Source organism: Macaca thibetana, chromosome 11 (assembly GCF_024542745.1).
Source record: "Macaca thibetana thibetana isolate TM-01 chromosome 11, ASM2454274v1, whole genome shotgun sequence".
NCBI classification, from domain to species: Eukaryota; Metazoa; Chordata; class Mammalia; order Primates; family Cercopithecidae; genus Macaca; species Macaca thibetana.
The window spans coordinates 42,902,197-42,928,593 of NC_065588.1; the positions used below are offsets into that span (position 1 = coordinate 42,902,197).

The following is a 26,397-nucleotide window of genomic DNA, read 5'->3' on the forward strand; positions in this document are numbered from 1 at the left end:
TTTAGCAATATCATTAATCTGAATAATGGATGCAAAAGTAACTACTTTGACAACTGATGATTTTGATAACTGTGTACCTCTGAAAAGCACTTTGGTCAGTAATCATTAAGAAAGCCAGTATGGAGAGTTTGGTGAAGTAGAAATGTTAAACTGTTTTCTAGCAATAGAGTTGTTGCTTTTTCATTAACTAGCACTTGTTCTTACATCAATTCTTTTTTATATCCTCAAAATCATAATACCTGAGTTTGGCAGTTTGTTCCAGGGAAAATAATTGAATCTGTTTTGGTCAAATAGAATGCCATCAGTTACCCTTATTTACCTGAATTTAAGAGGCATGTGAAATTGAATCCCATGGGCTACACACACTACTTTCTGGTATTTATTATCTTGCTGAAGGTGAGCAGAACAACAGCTTTGCTCTTGCCCTGTGATTTTAGAGATAATATCTTGTTGACAACGGGCTTGGGCACTAGTGCTTTTGGAGGTGATGTGTTTGTCTAGTTGGAACCAGGGGCAGAGATAGCATCATTCCCACTGCGCGTGATTTAACTTGGCCTTGGATGATATCACAGATGGGGTTGGAACTTTCCACAGGAGATTACACAAATTTAACCATTATTTCAAGATTATATCTTTTTGTTTGAACAACTTAGCTCCAGAGATAACATTTTATAGACCCATCCTCCTTCTAAACTAATGTTACTGTCATTTGGATCTCTTCTGATGTCTTTCCCATAGACAATGGATTTTACTGAGTCATCCTTGGTCTATTTTTTTCCTGATCCTCACTGGGTTATTTGTGAGAGAGCTGGGGCCACTGGTAAAATCTCTGATTCTTGGTTACTGATTTTATCTGTGCAAAGCAAACCAGAACAGACGGATGAAGCCATTGACAGAACCTCTTACTACTATGCTGGGAAGCAGAGGCTCAGACTGTGTTAGAATGATTAATGTACAGGGCGAGGGATTTTGTTTTGATCCTGGTTACATCTTCAGCATTTTTGGATGGGACAAAATCTATAAAGTAATGTTTATGGAAGTAAAGAGCTGATTGATAGGACAGTCTTGGTTAGCCCTTTCAACCAGATGTCTAAGCATCAAGTGATAGAGCTAGGTTAGGCCATGACCCTTGAGTTCCTGATGAAAGGAAGCCAACTTTTTATTCCTGAGATTGTGTTCCTTCCGTACTTCTTATTTGACAACAGAATATAACACCCCTGGGTCAGTAGAGCCAGAGCAATTTGGAAGGTCAACATTCAACATACTTAGAGCTAGAAGGGCCAATTTAGACAAATTAAGCAAAAAAGATTGTTTTCTTTGAGTATAGACTGTCTGTCGAAGAAGACTCAAATTCTGTTCATGGCTATGCTCTAGTGTTTTGGCTGGCTGGTTTAGAGGTTCTGGTGTTTTCCCACCTCTCCAAAGTAAAATATTGACAGAAATGAATTCAATGAGCTGATGAGGAAAGAAGAATGAGTGGATGAGATTGAGCAGATTCTGGGATTTTATAAACATCTTGGTGCTTTGGGAGGACTTGGGCATGATGTGATGTCTTCTGATGGGAAGGTGAAGTATTCTGGGCAGCTGGTGGAACTCCATACTTCAAATTTGCTCTCTTGTTTTCTCCTGTAGAGCTGAGGGCTATGCCCTGCCACCAGGCCACAAAGTGTCACAGGTATGCCCAATGCCCAGCCAGCACTACACTGTGGTTCTCACAAGGGCTCCTCTTCTCAGTGATGTCCTTCAAAGCTAACTGGGGCTTAGGTGTGCACCCCTTCCGCCAGGACCCAGAAGACATAGGTTGTCCTGGCTCCCCAGCCAGCCCAATCCAACCCTAAATAAAAACCTGAGCTTAAAAGAGGGGCAGATTTCTGTATACCAGTGTATTATGCAGTGGAAGGAAATTAAGAACCCCGAGTTCTCTCCCCAAATATGCTCTGGATTTGGGCTCTCAGCTTTTGGAGTGCTGATTGATTGTGTTACATTGCACAGCTTATTATAAAGCTAAGTCTTATTCTTACTATAATTCTCCTGCTTAATTAATTCAAGAACATTTAGTTCCAGGTACTAAGATTAGGGAAGGCGGTCTGAACCTCCTTGGCCTGAACTTCCTGTTTCCACATGAAAAGACCTCCATTAGTTTCACCCTCCAGGCACTCCCACCTAATAATACTGAGATAAGAGGCTGGTCAGCCAGGGGTGTCTCAGTCCCTTCCTCTTTCCACAGATTCTAGTCTGCTCCTCCAAGCCCTCCACTGTAGAATGGAAGCCTGTGGTTTTCCTGGCACTGTGCGTGACTGAGAAGGTCAGTGTGGCTAATTCTGAGCTTCAACATCAGGAAGCCCATAGTTCCTTCACACTGAGCCGCCTCCTGCAGCGCAGTCATCCTCGGTAATAAAGCTGATATTTTAATCAATATCTGCCTTACTCTTTCATCTTGTCCCTCATTTGGTTTAGAACTCAGGTGGGGAAAAAAAATGTTTACTTTATTGGATTCCTAACCATGTGCTTGGCAGACACAGATGAATAAATACAGTTTCTATTCTCAGGAAATTCATAGAGCAATGGTGGGAGGTGGGTAGATAGAAACAGAAGCAAAAGAAAAAAAAAAGTGAATTGGTGTAACTGGGGAAGTGGTGTAGTGGAGTTCAAGAGCTTCAGCTCTGGACCCATTCAATCTTAGATGCATTCCTAAATGTGCCACTTAATAGATGAGACCCTGGGGAAGTAACTTTGCCTCAGTGCCTCAATTTTCTCATCTATAAAATGGGAATTAGAATACCCACCTCACAGATTATAAAGATTCAATGAGATGATATGTCTATAAATTGTTCAGCACAGTGCCAAGCATGAAGAAAAATCACCCTTTTGACTGTTGTTATTATAAGAGTGACATATATGCTGTGTAATCACAGGAGGGCACCTGTCTCTTCATGTGAGTGCTATTATCCAAAGAGAGGTAGAAAAGAATTCTATCTATATCATAGAGCAATGATAAGCAAAGCAACCCCAGATTGTAGCTAATATATATTCTGGAAGCATCACTTTGTAGGTTCTAGTTTGCTTTTCAGTCTGTCAATTGGGTGGTAGCTACTCTCCAGCCTGGCATCAGGCGCCAGGCAGAGAGGGATGGGCAATCACCAGGTTAGTGCAGCATGAATGTATATTGGTTTATGAAAGCAGCTAACTCCCATGTGCAAGAGAAGAGTAAAAGAGAAGAATAGAAGAGAAAAGAGAAGAAAAAAAGGAGGTGAGGAAAAGGAAGGAAAAAGAGGAAAGGGGAGAGGAGGAAAGGGAAGAATATTCTGTTCCTTCCAATAAATATGGCTGTGCAACAGTTTACATTAATATCACCAAAGTGATCAAATTAACTTATGGACTCACAGAATAATAATTCAAAATTGATACAAGGAAGTCACATGCAAATTAGGATGGACAGAAGACACATAGAAAGAGGGATATGCATAAAAGATGCAGGGGAAAGACTTCATGAAAAAATATAGAAAGGAAATAGAGAACTGTACTACCATCCTCCTTTATCTGTCAATTTCTACTAAGAAGTTTTATACTCTTATTATATAATTATAAAGTTCACATATACACTTTCTGATCTACTCTATCTCTACAAGATACTCAGTCTTTATGAGATGACTTTTTTCATATCCAGTTCTTGCTCTTGTTTTAATGTTCTGGTAGTTCAATCACTTTGCAGCAGGAAGAAGGAGACCCTCTTTTTTTTTTTTTTCTTTTTCTTTTTCTTTCTTTTTTTTTTTTCTTTTGAGACAGTCTTGCTCTGTCACCCAGGCTGGAGTGCAATGGCGCAATCTTGGGTCATTGCAACCTCTGCCTCCTGGATTCAAATTATTCTCCGGCCTCAGCCTCCTGAGTAGCTGGGATTACAGGTGTGCACCACCACACCTGGCTAATTTTTTTTTTTTTTTTGTATTTTTAGTAGAGACAGAGTTTCACCATGTTGGTCAGGCTGGCCTGGAGCTCCTGACCACGTGATCTGCCCGCCTTGGCTTTTGAAAGTGCTGGGATTACAGGTGTGAGCCACTACGCCTGGCCAAGACCCTCCTTTTTAATACCAACATCCAACCATCTACTTATGACCACACCCCGCCAACCTCCATCCACCTGGCTGCTCTATTCCAGTTGCAGCAGCCTCCTTCTTGCTCTTTAGCATTTGAGGTTCCTTTGGCTGGGATGTCCATCCCCCTGACTTCCACACTGCTTGCACCTTCACTTTCCTTGGATCCTGCCAATACTACCTTATTGGGAAAACTTTCTCTGGCCACTTTATTTCATTGAGAACTCTATCTCCCCAGAATACTCCTTCCCTTTTCTCCTGCTTTATTATTCTCCAAAGCCATAATCTCCATCTAACACAGTATATACCTTTACACGTTTGCTGGCTTATTGTTGTCTTTCCTTCTGTCTTAGGTTGGATTTCCTAGAAACAGAACCTGAGAGAAGAATTCAGGTATATATTGAGGGAGTGCTCTTCAGGGAAACCAGTAAAGGGAGGGAATGATGCAGGATAGTGTGAGTGAAGCAGCCAGCTAAGGGTGTGCTTCCAGAGAGGTCTAGCCACGAGAAAGAATGGTACACTAATTGCATCTGGAGGCAAGAGACCCAGTCTTTGTACCCGCCTGTCAGTCAGTCATTGGCTGTGTGCTGAGTTTGGGGCATTGCAACTTCCTGACTGAGACAATGCCCTTGCACTGAGGTCAGTTCTCTTGGGAATGGGACAGCTGGCAGCCAACATGCATAGAAACTGGGAGAGGAAGTGTTGGCCAGGTAAAAGGGATCCGAGACAGGCAACTAAATGACATCTAACACTTTCATTACAGTGTAATCTCCATGGTATTTCAGGCTTTCTGGTTTGCTCTGCGCTTGCTGTATTTCTAGCACACAGAACACAGCCTGACACATAGTAAGTCTTCAATAAATATTTGTTGAATGACTTAATAATCTTAGTGAACTGGTGCAATGTGTATGCCAGGGGACATAATGGTGAATGAGACAGATATGGTCCCTGCCCTTGTGGAGGTACGGTTTAATGGGAATGCAGACATGAGCAATTCAAACGCAGTTTGATCAGTTCTATCACAAGAAAAGCAGAGTGGGCTAAGAACACACAGTAGAGACACTTAAACCCCAGAATTTGGAAAGGGCAAGTACTAGAAACTTTGTGGTATGGTCCAGGTCTGTGTTTTTCATTGTAATTATTCACAGAAAGCAGAGGGCACATTAACAAAGTCGGGAAAATATTTGCAAGACTGCAGAATTACTATGAAGATTCTAATTTGGTTTTGTTTCACCCATGATTTCTGTCACAAATAGAAAGATCAAAGGCTGAACGACCTGAACCAGGACTTCTTACATTTGCCCCACGGTCTGTCTGTTGTCTCACCTTCACAATGAGAGGGTTGAACTTGAATTTCCTTCCTCAGGACTCTGGAGGGGCCTGGGTATTGGGCTCTGCCCATTCTGTGGTAGGAAATGAGGGAATGCCAGCCAGTCAACTATTACTGCCAGCCGGTCAGTATTTCCTGGGATTGAGAGATTGCCTTGGACATTTGGGAATTAGCATAGTTTTCCTTTAAAAGTATCAGTGTGGTATTTATTAGGTGGCTTAGTAGGTAGGTCCATTTAAAAAAGAGAACTCCGTTCCCCTGAAGAAAGCAGACAGCTACCACAGTGATGCCTTGGCCTCAGCTGGTGCTTGGTAACCCCAGTAATCAATGAATTTATTTGTAAGGTCTGGTCTGTCTAGGGGATTCTATACTGCACGGATGCAAACTGCCTTCCCCAACTTTTCCCAATTTGGTTTATACAGCTGTGTGTAAGATCCCAAATATTTGGGGGAATGTGTGTGTGTATGTGTGTGTGTGTGTGCATGCATGCACATATGAGCTTGTGAATAGTTGGGGAAAGGCCATACGAGTTGAACTGGGGTAGTGTCTTCAACTACAGCATGACTTTTTTGGAGAGAAGGTCTTGCTCTGCTGCCCAGGCTAGAGTACGTGGCACAATCACAGTTTACTGCAGCCTCAACCTCCTGGGCTCAAGTGATCCTCCTTCCTGCCTCAGCCTCCCAAGTAGGTGAGACCACAGATGTGAGCCACCAAACCCAGCTAATCTGTTTTGTACTTTTTGTAGAGACAGGGTCTCACTATGTTGCCCAGGCTGGTCTCAAACTCCTGGACTCAAATGATCCTCCTGCCTTGGCCCCCAAAAGTGCTGGATTATAGGTGTGAACCCCTGCGTCCAGCCTACAGCATGACTTTTAATGTTTGATAGTCGTGTGCCTTTAGACATTTTCATAATTCATCCTGGAAAATGGTAAAAAAATAAGTTTTGTTGAAATATAAAAAGGCCATTGAAATGTCACAGAGTGGTTACCTAACAGTAAATTACATAAGGCCTGAAGGTAGGGGTGGGAGAGGGGATATTAGTCAGGAATTTCTAGTAATTTGAAGCCATGCAAAAACAACAATGTTCTCAGGCATTATTGTATTTGTTGCTAACTTCTGGCAGAGCGATTTTGAGGGTTTTTAGCTCTTCCCAGTCTGGGCAGTCACGTTGGCCTTGTCACTTCTGCCTCTTGCTTGTGCTGTGTTCATGCCCTGAATGGGTGCTCTTGATTGGCTGCCGCCTTACCCACCCCTTGGCACAGCTGCCTTGAGGTCTGCCATGTTCATTGGGGCCCACTCTGCTAATTTATTTTGCCAGCTTTGTGCTTAAATTTCTTCTAGATTCAGAGCTTTGATTGAAGGAATATAATATGTCACAAAAACAGCTTGTTTGATTTACCAAATACTAAGTTTTTGCAAGATGATAGTTCTTTAGAAGGAGATACTTCCTGAATGCTAGTTAGTTACAAAATTTGTTTTATGTAAGTTTGTTGAATGTTAGAATGTTTGTGAAAATAGAGGTGGGTGCATAATGTCATAGTTCATTAATTGAATGCTGACCTAAATAACGACAGGATGGTATAATGGGAGGAGTCCTGGACTAGGAGGCAGGAAAGGATGGTTCTTGGTACTGCTTGGTTATGACCTTTGGCAAGTCCCTTGACCTCTCTTGGCCTCAGTTTCTCCACAGAACTAGATAATGCATAAGGATCCTTCTAACTCTGTAAGCAAAACTCTAGGTCTACGTAGCTGGAAAGCTTGCAAAATCAGCAAGGGTGTGTGTTTTCATTCAGGTATCTTAAACTCATCTTCTAGAACTTGTGAAAAATAAACCAAACAGTTGAAGGCTCCAGCTTATCTGACACCCTAACTTAATTTTGATCAAATGTTGTTTTTATACGAAATAGATTACTAAGATAATAATATGCTTGGGTAAAAGGTATTGGCTCTAGACAAAGAAATTGTTTTTTTTTAGCTCTGCCAGTTCTTATAAGGGAAAGCTGATACTTTCTTCAGAAGTGGGGTACAGTCTCCCTTGGGAGAGCTCAATGCCATATAAGCCAACACATATACTGCCCTAGGGCTTAAACAATTCTATGCTGGAGATAATCAGAAATGTGTACGTATTTCTTTTTTCTTAAGCAACACCCAACAAATTCAGAAAGTTATCATATTTGAATTGTTTTCCTTTTCAGAGGAGAGATGTGCAATACTGAATAAGGAGAGAAATACTTTTCTAGGAGTATTTTTGTTTTTTGTTTTTTGTTTTTCTGTGTGTGTGTGTTTTTTTTTTAAGAAAAAACCACTTTTGAGGCACAGTTGTCATAAAATGTCATTTGTAGCATGAACCAAATATAGAAACTCTGTCCCTTTGCAAAGAGAACTGCCTGTTAAGTGATGACCAGTCAGCCTTACTTGATGACTCAGTACAGTGAGAGACAATCATTAGAGCTGTTAGCTGTTACACTACGCAGAATAAACAGAAAACGGGCAAAATAGGGTCAAGTAGAATTGTCAACTTTTGCCTTTCAGAATCATTAAAGGGAGAACTAGGGCTGAGTGAGTTAGTTGTTTGAGTTATTCCATCAATCCGAAATTAGAATTACCTTCATACCTTCCTTGCCTTTCCAAACTTCTGGGCCACATCACCGAGAGTGGCCAGGACTCAGCTGATCTGCAGCAGGGAACCGCCCCCAGTCTGTGGCTACTGCTACACTTGGGCTGAAACTGGACATAAGGCCATTTCATACACTTTCAGATGTTTGTGTTTTGTCTTTGCAACATGATAAACATGATTAAAATAATATAATTTTTAATACTGTAGCTTATTGAATGATAAAAAGTGAGCCTCGCTGCTTTTTTAGCTATCCTTTTGGACACAGCTACTACAAGAAGAGACAATACTGGCAAACCAGGGGTTAAGGTACCACAAGGAGGCAGCAATTTTCTCTCACCTCATGAGGAGGAAAAGACTCAGTAATGGTTTTTACTTCCCTCCCCGATGTATTAGATTTCACGGGAAATTTAACATGGTATGTCTTTTGTATCAAATCACAGAATGAGGGCTTTTCACTGTGAGGAAATCCTATACACTAAAAAGGAATTTAGCAATTAGTAGGGTAAAATTCACACAAGCAAAAGTTTTATTACTTTACAAAAGGCTCTTTTAGTGAGCCAATCCCAGTGCTTTAAAAAGAACATGTTAAGTGAGGAGCATAAGCCAGTTTCCTGAGTAATGACTTCAGTTAAATTGACACACACATAGCCAAATGTTCTTTGTGCCTGGCAGGACCCAGGAGAAATCACCTAATTTATAATTATAATGCCCATGTGCACTGGCATCAAAATTTCCATCCCACTTGGATGCAAAATTGTACTTTAGTGCTCAAAAAGTTTTGTTTTTGTTTTTTTTTTTCTTAACTACCTCTATGCCTTTGGATAAGGGACTCTTGTAGCTAACACCTTTTTATTTATGAGAAAGATATTTGCAAGTCTTTTATTTTTTGTTAAATTTAGTTTTTACCAGAAAATAAGGGGCCGTGTACAGCATATTCCTGGAGACTAAATTAACTAATAGAGTTTAACTATCGGTTGAGTGTTCTGAGAAAATGTTTGGAAAATGAACTTATAAACAGAAGGCCAGTATTCAGGGTCCCTAGAGAAATAATGATGGGTCCTGCTCACTGAACATTTTGTGCCTCAGAGTGGGCCAAAGGTGAGAGAAGAGGGAGAGAAAGTGACTAAGTGTGTGGAGAAGTTGGAGTGGTGCTTTTACCAATGGGTGTGCTCAGGATTTTTTTAGACAATGATATGTGCAAGTCATTATTTAGAACAATGTATGAAAGCGTATAGTAAACTTATTTGTGGATGATTGGAGCTGGCTATTAAGGGAAATACAGAACTGGTTTTCCAAATGCCTTGCAGACTGCCGGACACTGGAATGCTGTTTGCAAGCTGCTCACAAGCGCTACTACCTAATTGGAGCTCTGTGTATCTCTGAGCTTACAACCCTGGGAGACTTTTAAAAAACTGTTGTCGTTAGAACCTTCTATTTTGAACAAACGGGCTAGTAAGAACAAAACTAGAAGTGTCTCTTGTACAAAAAAGAGAAGACTTAGCTTAGAAAACCTGAACACACTTTAAAAAAAAAATACCAGGAGGCTTTTATTTTTAGATTTTACTTTTGTGTTACACATATATGTCATTTCCCACCTAAAGTGATCAGGAAGGAGTCTGAAGAATGAAGATAATTTTTAAATAACAAGTATTCTAATATTTGTTTATTCTGTGCCCAGGAAGCAGAGAGAACAACAAATGTGGTCCCTGTATTTTGTCTTTTTCATACTCTTTGCCCTGTGACTTCCTTTCTACTTCCTTATTTAGTCTGAATTTTAACGTGCAATATTCAAGTGGGCTTATAATGCTCATTTCCTTTCAATGAGATTTTCCAGTAAATGTACTGACTCCGCTGTTCACAGGAAATCACCCAGTTGGTGAGCACGTGTATAACTTTACCTTGATCTATAACCCGGGGTATCTGCCTGTCTCCGTGGCAGGATCCACCTCCTCTGCTGACAGGCTCTGTCTCTCTGTTTCTGCATTCATATTAAACACACAGAAGCAACATTTTACCTTTTAGAAGACATTAATTGAACAATTGATATGTAATTTTCCTTCTTGCAAAAATAGATTATAACTATTGTTTAGAATAGAAAACTAGTAGAAAAATTTTTGGAATTATAATAACATAGACACATTTTTAAATAGTCAGAGAAGACAAAACAGTCACAGAGAGAAGATAAGAGTAATTCCACAGAGTTTGCCTGGGAGGGGAATGGGTCTTGGAAGGAAGTCTTTAGAAGAAATATTTGCTGCCAAAGAGACTACTTAAAGAAAGGGCTCACCAAGGCTTAGAAATGAGAGAGAGAGGGCAAGAGAGAGAATACTCCACCCATCGGCAAGCAAGGAGGCAGATACCAACTTGCCCTGAGAATCAAGACAGCCTTGTCTGTACAGAATAAGCACAAATACTTCTCATGTAAAGGTATTTTCTAAGATGAATTTTTTAAAGGTAAAATGTTAAGATAGTATATGTCTCAAGAGTTTCTAAACACAATTAAGCATGAAGTAATCACAAACTCATCAGTTTATGCCCCTCTGTCATCATCATTATGAACATCTCCTTTCACTCTCAAAAATGGCTCTGACTGCATAATAAATGATACGGTTGTGCTGATCAGGAGGAGCGTTTGGAAACGGGACCTTTATTGAATGAAGTGTTACATCATAGAGTCCTATCTTTGCCGTTAAAGATTTCGAAATCTCAAGCTGAAAACTCTGAAATAATATTCAGTGTAGAGGGAGGGTGAATGTTTCTGTCTTGTGTTAAAGAAATATGCAAGGGGTGGCCTCAAGTTCTCATTTCTGACTTCCTTTTCTGGTAATGCCGGCCGGAGCGTTTCCAAGAAGTTTAATCTTCCTTTGTACAGGATTAAGAAAGGAACAAGGGACAGGATTTTTTTTAAACAATGATATGTGCAAGTCATTATTTAGAACATGACAAATGTACAGACATATCTTTCACATGAGCAAGGCAAATACAACTCACTTGGATTTTCCTGCTAAACGTATACAATGGGCTGCCAGAAGTTTCAGTCCTAGGAAAGTAGGAAAAACACCAAGGGAGGTCTCTGACCATTTGATTAAGTCTAGAAACTGCCATTGATAGAAAATTCAGCAGAGAGATTCTTATCTTTCTGTGGTTGTTATAACAATGAAACACATATGTAAATACTGATGTTGCTACCTAACCACAGCATTGAAATAGAATTCTTTCCTTATAGCCTTGGACTGCTTGGTCATCCTGAGAGAGTGCCCCTCTCTCAAATGTTCCCTCTACAACAGTGAGACTGTGATGAGAACAAATGCAGTTCAACAATCCGTCCAGGAGGGAGAAGCCAGGAGCTCCAATACTGACTGGTGTATGGATCTTCTTCAGTCTGATTCTTTCTAAGTTTCTTGCTAGTTCAGTGTCCCCTAGTGGTAACTGGCCTCATTAATGAACAGGCTGGTCACAGGAAATAGACCGGTAGACCTGTATAATCATGGTCTCGTTCATTAGTGTTTTATAATGAACATAAATTCTTAGGACCTACTAAGTACCAGGTAGTATGTCTTCTCATCAACCCTCTGAGTAGCAAATTAGCAACATCTAAAATAAGAAACAGAGGTTCTTACCTACAGACATAAGAAAACGGAGGTTCAAGGAGCCTAACGTGGCACAGCCAAAGATTGGTATGTTGTAAGAGTCAGAGCCAGGATTTGAAACTAGGATGTTTGACTCTGAGTCCTAATGTTGTTGTTGTTCTATTTGTTGATTTTTAACTGTATTCTCATGTTTCATGGTCCAAGATGACAGACATTTTCTAGATACAAATGCAGCATAGTGGCAATTAGGAGAGGAGGCTCAAGATCACTGAATCTCTCCTGCCTCACCTTTGCTGCCTCTGAACTTTCTGACTTTGTGAGGGTTGGGAGGGCACAGGGTAGAATGAACAAAGAACGGGCCTTATGTGGGCGCACCCAGGTTTACATCCTAGCTCCACCACTCCACCATTCACTCAGTAAATATCTATGGAGTACTAACCATACTCTAGGCCCCAGAGACACAGTGATACAGAACCGGGGAAATATTTTTCACTGTGTTTCTCATTCTTTCTGATCCCCAGTTCTGTAAACTCTAAAATTGAGGTGGGTATACCACTGAATATTTTTGGAAGGTGAATATTGAAAGTTATCTAACATGTTATGAAAAGAACGATAGCTGGTCATTGAGGGCAAAACGGTAATACCGATGGCCCAGTGCAAGGCAGCTTTTGCAAGCTGAAGACAACTGATTGGTGCAATATTCTTAGAACCCTCTTTTGAGCTGGCTGGCTGCAGATATAATGAAATCTGTGTACCATAACATATTTTACTTAGCCAAGTCCTGAATTCTCTTTGTGACATTAAAGGAATGATTTGTCTCTTCATCCACTCCAAGCTACAGAGGTGACAGTTTGTAATTGTGGACTTGGGTGTCAGTGTTGCCACAAAAAAAAAAAAAAAAAACTGATCTGTTTCCCAGCCAAAGGTTGGTGTCTAGATATTTGAGATGATGTCTTTTGAGGAATATATTTAAAAGACTGAATGGTAACATGTTTTTTGTGAGCAATATTTTACATTATAGTGATGCTAATATCATATTTACTTAGAACTTTGGGTATGTCAGAAGCATTTTGTTCCTTAAGGAACCACGTATTCCTTTTTCTAATACAATAATTGAGAAAACTAGCTTGGGAAACAAACAAAAAAAAAATCACTGAATGTTAGAACGTGAGCATAAGTTAAAGATTTTCTAATTCAACCTCCTCATTTTACAGACTGGAACACAAGTAAGATTATGTGTCTTATTCAAAGTAATTCTTTAATTAATTCATTCAACACGTATTTATTGTGTGTCTTTCATGCACCAGGTAGTGTCGTTCTACATGTTGGGGTTACAGCAGTGAGCAAAACAAACACAGTCACTGCTTTCATGGACTTTTATTCTAGTGAGAAGGGAGATATTTAATAAAAATTAAACAAAGAAATATATAAAAGGTCAGGTAATGCTAAATGTCAAAGAAAACATAATCAAGCAAGGTGAGGGTTAAAGGGTGATGAAGGGGAGTCCTTTCTTAGAAGCAATGTTCAGTAAAGGCGACATTTGAGCACAGTTCCAAATGAGGAAAGGGAGTGAACTGCATGGATATCTGGGGAAAGAGCATTGCAGCCAGAGAGAACAGTAAGTGCAAAGGCCCTGAGGTGGACTCCCACTTAAAGACCAAGGTGGCCAGAATACAAAGATGGAGGGCAAGAGGGGCAGGGAAATGTCATCTGAGAGCAGGGAGTGGAGGAGGCACATCCCACAGGGCCCGGTGGGTGTGATAAGGGCTTTGAGCTTTTAGGTCCTGGAGGGCTTTGAGTTGAGAACAGACATGATCTGATTTATGTTTTAGAAGGATGACACAAGAGCCGAGATCAGACTCGAGTCCAGGTCTCTTTAAGGTAGAGCCCGTAAGTCTTCCCACTGTCACATGAAATACTTACTGTATACTGGCAGCTGAAACTAAAGGGCAGATCTGGGAAATTTTTAGAAAATCTATATATTCATAATATTACCAAGATTGATGCTTTCTATCAGAATTTAGTAAACACAAAGTAATGAAAATTATGCTCACACCTTCTTTCATCTCTCTGAAGGAGAAATGACAACATTTCGATACTTTAACATCCTTAACATATTTTAACACATCTTCACCAACTTCCATGACTAAAATAAACTAGGGAAAATAAAACAATGTGCTCCTTGCTGAGAAATCACACAACTCTGGCTTAGGATTTAAGTGAGCGGAGAAAGAAGCTGCCCTCTGAGATCATTTTGTCTGTTCTTGGACTGTGGCATGCCTTTTGCACATTACGGGTCAAAATTTAAAAAGATTCTGTACTTGTGAAGAAAGAAGTTTGGTATTGTTCCTTAAAGTTGAGACTATTATTCTCCTCTTTTCATTCCTTACTTGATCTGATCAGTATTTTTCTTTCACGTAAGGCAGTAAAGTTCATCAAGTTGAACTGAGTTCAGAATTCCATTATTGTAACTGAATTATGATGTTTCAGACATTCTCTGATGGTAATAATAATAGCTGCTGTGGATTGAGAATCACTTTAGGGCTAGACGCTTTGCATACACTACCTCAAATCTATCCACACTCCTGCAAATGCATGCAGTTATCCCCATTTTACAGGAAACTGAGGCTCAGAGGGGTTAATTGATTAGTCCACATATACTCAGTCAACAAATAGCAGAACCATTATTTGGACCCTGTCTGGTGTCACAGCTGGTTAGCTTTTTTATTCACACACGTTATGGCTGTGATTCATGGAGAATTTCCACTAATTAGGATGATATAATGGAGTTGAGATATCTGGTGTGCACTCACATTCTGCTACTTTTAAATTCTTGTCTTAGAATAAGGACTCATACATTTCAGGATTGGGAGATACTTTATAGGTCATGTAGCCTAAACTCCCTGCTGATTCCTGCAAAAGCCTTGTCAAGCAATTTTTTTCCAGCTATGCTTGTGCACCTCTAGTGATGTGGAAAGCCTAAGGCAACACTTCCATTATTAGGCCGTTTGAAAATTACAAAGTTCCTCTTTACACTGAGTCAACATCAGTCTCCCTTTTTAGCTTTTGAAGCCACGTAGAACAGAGGCAGCCATGTAACTGGAAGACAGTAATCATACTCCCATTTCAACTTCCATAATGGAATTCCTTATTTACTTGATTTTTCCCTCGTAGAATTTAGTTTGAGGTCAGGTTTCCATCCTAGTTAATTTCTTCTGCACACTTTTGAGTTTGTCTCTCTTTTTTAAAGAGAAGCATTCAGAACCTAAGACATTTTTTGTTTTGTTTTTGATTGGGGTCAGACCATATGTCTGCCTTTGGGTGTCAGATCATGTTACTACTGACTCATGGTGAGGTTACCACTGACTCAAGCCCTGCTGTTTACCCACATTACTGCTAATAAAATATGCTTCCTCATCCTGGGCTCATACAGTTTTTATCGCTTGTCAGCATTTATCTTTATTAGTAAATATGCTTAGAAAGATTAAATCCCTTGCTCAAGATTTGCAAGTTATTCTGAATCCTAACGTCAAGGCAAACATCTCTACTTACAATCATTTTGCTTCATGAGTACATTTTTATTTCTTTTGCATGATGTCATGTATTTTCATTATGCAAATGATGTTTTGTAGCATAGGTAGAAATTTCTGTATGTGTTATTTTAAACATTGGGTGCTGGGCTTAATACCTGGGTGACGAAAGAATCTGTACAACAAACCCCCATGACATGAGTTTACTTATGTAACAAACCTTCACATGTACCTCTGAACCTGAAATAAAAGTTAAAAAAACGGATATGTTAGTCTATCTTCACAGTGGATAGACTGCAGATACAGGCCTATAGACACCCTCTGATCCCTGGCAGATTGGTTTGCAGCAGTTTGTTACCTTGATCTTGGCTTGCAGCAAAATGTTGAATGTGGAGGAACCTGGGATCTCAAAGGAGATGTCAAGTTCTTACGAGCCTGGCCAATGTCCCATCCTGTTGTGAATTTCTTTCCAATTTTTCAACTATTTGGAACAAGGATGGAAATGGAAGTTTGCATAAAATGATGAAGTTCTTTTAGTACCTGTATTGTGACTTAATACCGACAGAAATCCTGAAAAGGGCATACTGAGAATAGATACACAAATTAGCTAAAACTGAGGCTTAACCATTGACAAATGTAGCAATTTCTGAGGCTCCAGGACAGACAAATGTTACTGACTTTTGTTCCAAGTGATTTTTTTTCCAAAATCTGGAATAAACTTTTCTTCTCCTTCTCCTTCTTTTTTAATTTGAGACAAGGTCTTGATCTGTCAGCCAGGCTGGAGTGCGGTGGCATGATCATAGCTCACTGCAGCCTCAAACCCCTGGACTCAAGAGATCCTCCCACCTCAGCCTCTGGAGAGGCTGGGACTATAGGTGCAAGCCACCATGCCCAGCTATTTTTTTGGTAGAGACAAGTCTCACTAAGTTGCCCAGGCTGGTCTCAAATTCCTGGCCTCAAGCAATCCTCTTGCCTCAGCCTCCCAAAGTGCTGGAATTACAGGCACTTTGAATCACTGCACTGGGCCCTGTAATAGACTCCCATAACACCTTTATTTCATACTCAGGAAAGGAATATATCGTAAAAAAAATACTGAATAGGGAGATATTTTCTGTGTGCTTTATGATTACCAGCAACACTTATATATACATGTCTAGAGTAAAAGTCCAATAAAATTGTGCAAGTTTACCATTTTTAAATCTAGATATCGGCTTAAATATTGTCTAAAAATATTTTAAAATTGAAAATTTCTGAGGATTAAGAAGAAGGAATTTGGTAAATGTTGACAGTATATGAATTAAGCTAAGGAAAGAAATTCTGTAGGTTAAAAAACTAAGAGCTTATAGGCAGGAACTTAGATTGTTGGCAAAAATCACAGTATAAAAGATATCTTCAAATTTATCCAATTAAGCTACAATTTAAAAATGTAGTTGTCCATTAGAAATAATACTAAAGATTAGATGAGGAGAAAGACATCGTTTTCATTATGTCCTTGTATATTATTTGCTTTTTAAAAAACAACTATGTGTATACATGATGAAAATGTATGTAACAATGAAAATGTCTTTAGACTAAATATACATAGAAAATAATTAATGAAAACTGAAAAGTTTATCTATTCAATTTATAATGGGTTTTTGAGCGTTCCAAAAGTGACTCTACTAAGAACTACAAAGATGTGTGTTTCTATTGTTTTATTTCTACGCCATTACCACACAGTTTTCATTACTCTTGCCTTGTAAGTGTATATTTTAGTGAAATATTATATGATAATATAAGTCTCCTTCTTATTATTATTTTTTAAATCTAGTCTATTTTTCCTGTTTCTTTTTTCAGATGAAATTTGTAATTATTTATATCAACTTTAAAGACAGGCTTTATTAGGAAATTGAGTGGAATATCATTAAACACTTAAATTTTAATAATTTTAATCTGAAAGTATTGACAACTCCAGAGTATAATGTCTTCTCAGCAAATTAAATGGAATTTGTTTACAATTCTTATTTATTTCATGTCTTCAGATAATGTTTTGAAGTTTGCTTCAAAAACTAGTTACACATTCCTGTTGAGCTAATTGCTGTGTAATTTAGGTTCTGTGTCTATAATTAAAATAATCTTTTCTATTATATTTTCTGGGTTTTGTTCATATATAAAAAAGAACTTTATTTAATAAATGATGACCTTTATATATTTCCATTATAATTTTTTAGTTAATTCTCTTGGGTTTTCTAGTCCAATAACCTACTGGTAACTATAATTTGGTCTACCTTTTAATCATATTTCACGATCTCTTATTTGCAATTCAGTTTAAAAATGGAAAGTTTGTAAGTTTGGCACCAAAAGCTGACTTGAGTGGATGTGAGGCTGTTTATAGTCATAATGATTCAACTTTGTGTGAATACTCATACATTTTAATCTAGAAGTATTACTGATTACAGAACGCTGCCCCAGTTTCTGTTGTTACAAGATATATAGTAAATTAACATTTCTAAAATCGGAAAACTTCTAAATTCTGAAATACTTCCAATCCCAGAGGCAAATAAGGAATGTAGACTATACTTATATACCTTTTTTAAACTTTTCTTATTGAGCTAGCTAGAATATTTTTCAGAGTTGAATAAGTGATAAGTCATTTTTATTCTTTTTTACTCTGATGAAATGTAATAATCTAATGTCTTGGAGTTAAGTATGATTGACTAAAATCAAAATAGACATTCTTTATCATGATAAAAAAGAATACCTTTTTAAAATAATGTGAATTTTTCTAATTTTCCAACTATTTGGAACAAATATAGAAATGGAGCTTTGCACAAAATGATGGAGTTCCTTTAGTACCCAAATTGTGACTTAACACCAAGACAGAAAATTCTGAAAAGGGCCTACTGAGAATAGACACACACATTACCTAAAACTGAGGTTTAGCCATTGACAAGTGTAGCAATTTCTGAGTCCCCAGGGTAGGCAAATGTTAGTGATCTTCGTTTCAATTGACTTTTTCAAAAATCTGGAATAGAGTTTTCTTTTCTTCTTCTTTTTAATTTGAGACCCGGTCTTGTTCTGTCACCCAGGCTCTGTTTGCTGAGAGAAATACATTTTTGTTTCAAATATATACTCTGTGTTACTGAGATGATCATATTGTTTTCTACTTTGGTTTTGCAGTTTACATCATCTGTTCTGTGTTAGTTCATTCTTGTATTGCTATATAGGAATACCTGAGACTGGGTAATTTATGTAGAAAAGTGTTTTATTTTGGCTAACCATCCTGTAGTGTGTACAAAAAGCATGGTGCCAGCATCTGCTTCTGGTGAGACCTTAGGAAGCTTCCAATCATGGCAGAAAGTGAAGGGGAAGCAGGCATATCACATGACAAGAGTTGGAGCAAGGGAGAGAGGGAGGAGGTGCCACACTCATTCAACAGCCAGATCTCTGTGAACTCAAAGAGTGAGAACTCACTCATTATCTCAAGGACAACACCAAGCCCTTCATAAGGAATCTGTTCTCATGAACCAAATACTTGCCACTAGACCTATCTCCAACATTGGAGGCAACATGTCAACATGAAATTGACAGGAGACAAATATCCAAACCATATCATTCCACATCTGGCCCCCTAAATCCCGGATTCTTTCCACATTACAAAATACAATCATTCCTTCCCAATAGTCCCCCAAAGTTTTAACTCATTCCAGCATTAACTCAAAAGTTCAAGTCCCAAGTCCAAAGTCTCATCTGGAGGTGTGTTCCTTCCACCTATGAGCCTGTAAGACCAAAAACAAGTTATTTACTTCCAAGATACAATGGAGGTACAGGTATTGGATAAACATTTTGATTCCAGAATGGAGAAATCAACCACAAGAAACAGGTAACAGGCCCCAAGCAAGTCCAAAACCCAAGAAGGGAGTCATTAAATCTTAAAGCTCCAAAATAATTTCCTTTGGCTCCATTGAGGCACACTGGGACAAAGGGTGGCCTCCCAAGGCCTTGGACAGTCTGTCTCTATGGGTTTGCAGGGTGCAGCCCCAGTGGCTGCTCTCACAGGCTGGAGTTGAGTTTCTGTGGCTTTTCCAGGTTCAGGATTCAAGCTGCTGGAGGCTCTACCATTTTGAGGTCTGGAGGGCAGTGGCCCACTTCCCACAGCTCTACTAGGAAGTGCCCCAGTGAGGACTCTGTGTGGGAGCTCAAACCCCAAATTTACCCTCAGCACTGGCCCAGTAGAGTATCTCTGGGGACTCCACCCTGTAGCAAGCTTCTGCCTGGGCACCCAGTGTTTTTATACATCCTTTGAAATCTAGATGGAAGATGCTGAGTCTCCTTCACTCTTGCATTCTATGCACCTTCAGGCTTAGCACCACATGGAAGCCACCGAGACTTATGACTTGCATCCTCCTGAAGAATGGCTCAAACCCTACCTGAGGCCCTTTGAGCTGCAGCTGTAGCCAGGAGCTGGGATGCAGGGAGGAGTGTCCTGAGGCTGCAAGGGCTGCAGAGTCCTGGGTGTGGCCCCCAAAACCATTCTTTCCCCTAGGCCTCTGGACCTGCAATGGGAGGAACTGCCTAAAAGATCTCTGAAATGCCTTTGAGGCCCTTTCCCATTGTCTCGTATATTAACACTTGGGTCCCTTTTAGTCATGCTAATATCTCTAGCAAGTGGTTGCTCTGCAGCCTTTCTGGATTCTTTCCCCAACAAAATGCCAGATTGCATGCAAATTTTCTACACTTTTACTCCCTGCTTCCCTTTTAAACATAAGTTCCAACTTTAAGTCTTGTTTTTGTTCCTGCATCTAAGCATAGGTAGTTAGAAGCAGCCATGCCACATCTTGAATGCTTTGCTTCTTATAAATTTCTTCTGCCAGACACCCTAAGTCATCACTCTTGAGTTCAGACTTCCACATATCCCTAGAATGAGAAAATGATGCAGCTAAGTTCTTTGCTGAGATAACACAGGTAACCTTTACTCCAGTTTACACTATATTCCTCATTTCCATCTGCAATCTTGTCAGCCTAGATTTCACTGTTCATATCTCTATCAACATTTTGCTCACAACCATTTAGAAAGTCTCTAAGAAGTTCCAAAGTTTGCCTCATCTTCCTGTCTTCTTCTGAGCTCCCCCAACATTTCCAACTTCAGCCTGTTACCAAATTCCAAAGTTGCTTCCACATTTTCAAGTATCCTGATAGCAATGTCCCCCTCCTCAGTACCAGTTTTGTGTGTTAGTCCCTTCTTGTATTGCTATAAAAGAATATCTGAGACTGGGTAATTTATAATGAAAAGTGATTTATTTTGGTTTATAGTTCCACAGACTGTCCATGAAGTGTGGTGCCAGCATCTCCTTCTGGTGAAGACTCAGGAAGCTTACAATGATGGTGTAAGGTTGAAGTGGGAGAAGGCATATCACATGGCAAGAGTGGGAGCAAGAGAGAGAGGAGGTGGGTGCCAGGCTCTTTTAAACAACCAGGTCTCATGTGAACTAATCGAATGAGAGCTAACTCATTACCATGAGGACAGGCCCAAGACATTCATGAGGGATTTGCTCCCATGATCCAAACACCTCCCACTTGGCCTATCACCAACATTGGAGGTAACATTTCAACTTGAAAGTTGAAAGGGACACACATCCTTACCATATCAGGTCCCAATTTTTCACCCCTCTCATGTGACTTTACAGTTCCTCCCACTAAAAGGAAAGAGTATTATTTCTCCGTCCCTTGACTGGATTCAGTCATATAACTATTTTTGGCCAATATAACTAGGCAGAAATGACAGTGTACCAGTTTTGAAACTGTGCCGGCAGAGCCTTTGAATGTTTTTTTTTGTCTCTCACACCTCTGCCATCATCATGAGAAGAATATGCCTTTGCTAGCCCCAAATCTGGGCTAGACATTCTTCTGCTCCAAAGAAGATGAGAGAGCTATGTGGAGCAGAGCCTCTCCGGATGAGGCCAGTCTAGGTCAATGGAACTCCAGCCAACACACTGACACTTGAACAAATGCTTTCTGGTGCATGCTGCTGAGATTTTATAATTGCCTGTTATACAGCATTGCAGCATTAGTTGGCTGATGCAAATATATTATTAGCTGATTATAATGATTGAATTTCTGGTATTAAACCATTTTATATTTCTGAAACAAAATTGAAGTTCCTAAAATAATAAATGTTTATTATTATTTTAACACAGGACTGAATTCAGTCTGCTTAATTGTTCATTTAGAACTTTCTGTTTGCATTCAGTGGTCATCTTAGTCTATTTTATCTTTCTCAGGTTGGGGCATTAAAGTTATGCTATCATCATAAAACATACTGGGACATTGCCCTAACTTCAACCTCAACATACAGCAGTGCATCCCAAATGCTGATTCATAGGAAAGTTCTCATGAATCCCTGGTATAATGAAAAATAAATAAATAAATAAATAAGGAAGATGCAATGGGTTTGATAATGTAATTTTATTTAAAGAATAGTCCTTAATTCTGGTCTTATGCACTTCCCATGTTCTCAATGTTGTATTATTTATTCATTTGCAAAATGATTCTGCTGATAAATGGTAATAAAAAAGAATGTTTCTACTACAAAAATTAAAACCTGACAATCCCATGTTGGTTTCTCCAACTTTTCCCCTTAGCTCTCATAGTTTTTGAAATCCAAAGTTTGAAACCATCTGTCTAGAATAATTTAAAGAACATGTGATAAATATAAAATAATTTGTGCCTTGAGAATTGGAGTTATTCTGAAGCAGTATGAAAGAGTGGTAGAGAATAGGAACTTTGAACCATATAGCCTCTAGCAGTCACTTAACCATTCCAAGAATCATTTTACTCCCTTGTAGAAGAGGGCTAATAAGTAGGTACCTTTTAGGTCTATTAGAAGGTCATATGTTACAAGATGCTTAGCATAATATTGTGCATACAGTAAGTACTTGATATGGCTTGACTGTGTCCCCACCTAAATCTCAACTGGAATTGTATCTCCCAGAATTTCCATGTGTTGTGGGAGGGACCCAGGGGGAGGTAATTGAATCACGGGGACTGATCTTTCCTGTGTTATTCTTGAGATAGTGAATAAGTCTCACAAGATCTGATGGGTTTATCCGGGGTTTCCACTTTTGCTTCTTCCTCATTTTCTCTTGCTGCTGCCACATAAGAAGTGCCTTTCACCTCCCACCATGATTCTGAGGCCTCCCCAGCCATGTGGAACTGTAGGTCCAATTAAACCTCTTTTTCTTCCCAGTCTCGGATATGTCTTTATCAGCAGCATGGAAACAGACTAATACAGTACTCAATAAATATCAGCTATTTACGTTACTAGTACTTTGGTATTTTTCTCTTAATATATTTTGCTCTTAAAATGTTTTCTGTTCTTGATTTAATTTTTAAAACTTTTTGAATTGAAGTAGAACATATATATTTAAATATGCAGAAATCAAAATGTATTACTTAATAATTAAAACAAATCAAACATATCCATGTAACCACCTAGGTCAAGAAATAGAATATTACCAGCATCTCAAGAATCTCCCATACAGACACATACAAGCACCCTACCAATGAAAAGTATTCATTATATATAATTCTCCTCAAAGGTATCCTGATTTCCAACACTGTAGATTATTTTTCTGTTTTTTGAAATTTTTATAAATAGAAGTATACAATGTATAATACGTAATTTTTTTTGGTCTGGAATCCATTGCCTAAAATTGTATTTTTAAGATTCAAGTGTGCTGGTGTGACATTGTTTGGCTCTGTGTACCCACCCAAATCTCATCCTGAACTGTAATCCCCATGTGTCGAGGGAGAGACCTTTACTCCCCACATGTCGAGGCAGGGAGGTGATTGGATCAAGGCGGGTGGTTTTCCCCATTCTGTTCTCATGATAGTGAATAAGTTCTCATGAGATCTGATGGTTTAATAAATGTTTGGAAGTTTCTCCTTCACTCTTTTGTCTCTCCTGATGCCTTGTGAAGAAGGTCCTGCTTCCCCTTCCCCTTCCACCATGATTGTAAGTTTCTGGAGTCCTCCCCAGCAATGTGGAGCTGTGAGTCAATTAAACCTCTTTCCTTTATAAATTTCCCAGTCTCAGGTATTTCTTTAAAGCACTGTGAAAATGAACTAACACAGTGCATGCAGCTAGGGATTTTTCATATTAATGTATAGTATCCAATTGTGTGATTAGAACACAATTTACTTATTCATGCTAATATTGATGGATTGTTTCCAATTTCATGATATGTCATCAAAAGTATAATCACAATTATTGGTCTTTTTGAGAATGAACTTTTGGATTTGTTAATATACTACTGGCTTTATGCTAGCTAATTAAGATCTGCTTTTATCTTTATTAATCCATTTGTCCTTCTTCTTGGCACTTTTCTTTCCTAAGTTTAAGTTGAACACTTAGTTTATTTAGCTTAATTTGGTGAAGATGTGTTTGCTTGTCCCAGATTTTTCATGAGATGAGATTTTTCATGAGATGAAATCTAAATGTGTTAGGAGGCAAAACTTGGGTATATTTTTCTGAACACAATTAAGTTGCTTTTAAATATTAGTTTATGGTGTTGTGAGTTTTTGTTTTTTTCTTTATACTTATTTTAGTGGGAAGTTGTACTAGGCTCCATAATTGCTGTCCACCAAATCCTGTATGAAGCTGGAAGTCTGTACTATGGAAAATCTGCTAATTGTATCCATGCTCCCATCCATCCATCCATCTACCCATGCATGAATAATTATTATATGTGAAATACACCATGAGGTGCTAGAAAAATTTAGGTGAACAGATAGAAAGGTTTTCTTAAGGACAAGAGGGAGCTGCAATTAAACAGGGACTGACAGGATCAATTTGCATTTTAGAAAGGCAATTCTGACGGCAATATGGAGAACAAATTATAATTAAGCAAATTAGAATGTAGGAGCAGCTCTTCAGAAGAATGGATGACCTTCAGGTGCTCACTGCTCATAAGGAGCTGGTGAGATGTGGCAGTGTTTCCCCGAACATTTTTTATTACATAAAGTCTCCACCATGCACCAGATCTGTTTTGTTTTTGTTTTTGTTTTTGTTTTGGCACAAGAATAAGAAACTATGCCTTTAAAGAAGATAAAGTTTCTAATTGTTTCTTTTTAAAAGTTTCTTATCCTAATGTCTAATAGGAATCATTAGAAATTAATATTTTTCTAACTAGAGGCAGGTGATAATGTCTCAAAATTTCCAGAGCTGTTTTATATGAAATCTTAGCATTAATCTATTTCTTTTTCTATGACATTTTAAATACTAATGTAGCATTCCTAACATCTTTCCAGAATCCAAATTATATTTTATAGGAAGTAAAAAAGTCTTTGAGCCAGGCTGTTCATCCAAAGCATTAAGAGTTTCAGCTAGATAATTAGAGACTGGTTAAAAAAATGTGAATATGAAGTAGCAGAGCTAATTCTAATGAGCCACCTAGGACGATTAATCTTATTAGTTTAATGTTCTGTCATTTAGCTTAATATTTTAAAAAAACTATTGGAAATAAAGACACCATCACATGATGACTAATCGAAGCTGGAGCATTTGAAAGTGATTTGAGAGGGAAAGTGAGAGGTACCTCCTGGTGAATATATGAGCTTAAGGAGCAATGTGGTATTTGGGTTTCTGAACCTGCAGGTTCTACAGCCTTGTGCTTATACCCTGACTCATGAAGGAAAGGAGGCTGGCACAGGTAAAGAAAATACCAGAAGTGTCATAAAAGAGGATTTGGTAATTCAGCAAAGCTCTGAGTCAGTAACTACCACAGGTCTGGCATGGCAATTGCAGGCCATGGACTATTAAAACAGCCTCATTCGAAATGAAATTAAAAAATGGAGGTCTTAGTCCTGGATCTCCTTTTCTTAAACAGCATTTTTAGAGAATTGACCACAATGCCCGAAAAAGGTTACAATTCATCAACCTAAGTCACCTATTTATGGTTTGGTGTTGATGCTTTTCTCTACTCACTCTCTAAGGTTAGTTAAGATGTTAGATTGTTTTCTTACCTTGATTTAGAAGAGAATGATGGTCCCTGGCTGGACAGGCACAAGGATATCTCTATAGGGTGGTGAGGGGTGAGGGATGAGGGCAGACTGGGGATGTGGGAACTGGAGGGAAAGATGGGAAGAGGAAAATAGCATGTGAAATTAAAGACATCTAAAGTTTTTGGTTTTCCTTAGATGACATTTATCAAAACAAATACATCGTTAAATGGTATTTAGTTGAGCAAGTACAGTAACTGAACAAAGTAAATGAAGTATGAGTCTACTCCTGTATAATCAGAGCTCTAAATTCTTATTTTACTTTTTCTTCAATATGTAGTCTCAGTAAGAATTATATCAGAGATGAATTCTTTATAAAGAATGAAGAAATTCTGGAATCAAGATAAAAGCATTGGCAAGTTACAGTTGAAAGCAAAGGGTGAATACTGGAATTTTCAAAAAAAATTTCCAACATTCCAGCAAGGGGTTTTTAATTTATTTTTTAAACCACTGAGTACCAATAGCTTCCAGGAGAGGGGGATAGAGAGTCAACTGATTTGACTGAGGCTCTGTTAGAAAATCCAGTTTTAAAAGTTAAACCAGCCTGGCGCCATGGCTCATGCCTGTAATCCTAGCACTTTGGGAGGCCGAGGTGGGCGGATCGCTTGAGCCCAGGAGTTTGAGACCAGCCTGGGCAACATGGCATTACTCCGTCTCTACAAAAATACAAAAAAATTGGCCAGGCGTAGTTGCGCACGCCTGTGGTCCTAGAAACACCGGAGGCTGAGGTGGGAGGATCACATAAACCCGGAAAGTCAAGGCTGCAGTGAGCTGAGATGGCGTCACTGCACTCCAGTCCAGGCACAGAGTGAGACCATCTCTCAAAAGAATAAATAAATAAATAAGAAAGAAAGAAAGAAATTCTAGTCTCTCAGGGCAATATTTCAGAACAGCTCTCCTTCGTATATTTGCCATACCTAGTTCTTTCTTAATTTCTTAATTTCTTTCTTGACTTAATGACTTTGGTAGACATGTTTGTATAATTAATACTCTAACCCACTGAAATACATCGTGATCGACTGTCATTCCAGAACACTAAACCATATTAAATGTAAGGATGGTGCATGTAGCTTCACACTTCACATGCACAACTCAGTGAACACTGCTTCAATCATTCCTCCAAGCTTTTCATTATTTCAACCCAGAGTCTACATTCATCTAAGTCACTACGTGCCTCTATTCAAAATCCATATTTAGTTCAG

General features: G+C 38.8%; 1 protein-coding gene across 1 annotated transcript in view; it reads left to right on the forward strand.

Annotated features, from left to right (window-relative positions):
• The first annotated feature begins 5,932 nt into the window (after positions 1-5,932).
• The window catches only part of SLC48A1 (solute carrier family 48 member 1), a 1,155,028-nt gene continuing 1,134,563 nt past the window's right edge, over positions 5,933-26,397 (forward strand). The window contains exon 1 of the mRNA XM_050746966.1: positions 5,933-5,936. The gene's annotated coding sequence lies outside the window, so the exon portion shown is untranslated. The remainder of the gene's footprint in view (positions 5,937-26,397) is intronic.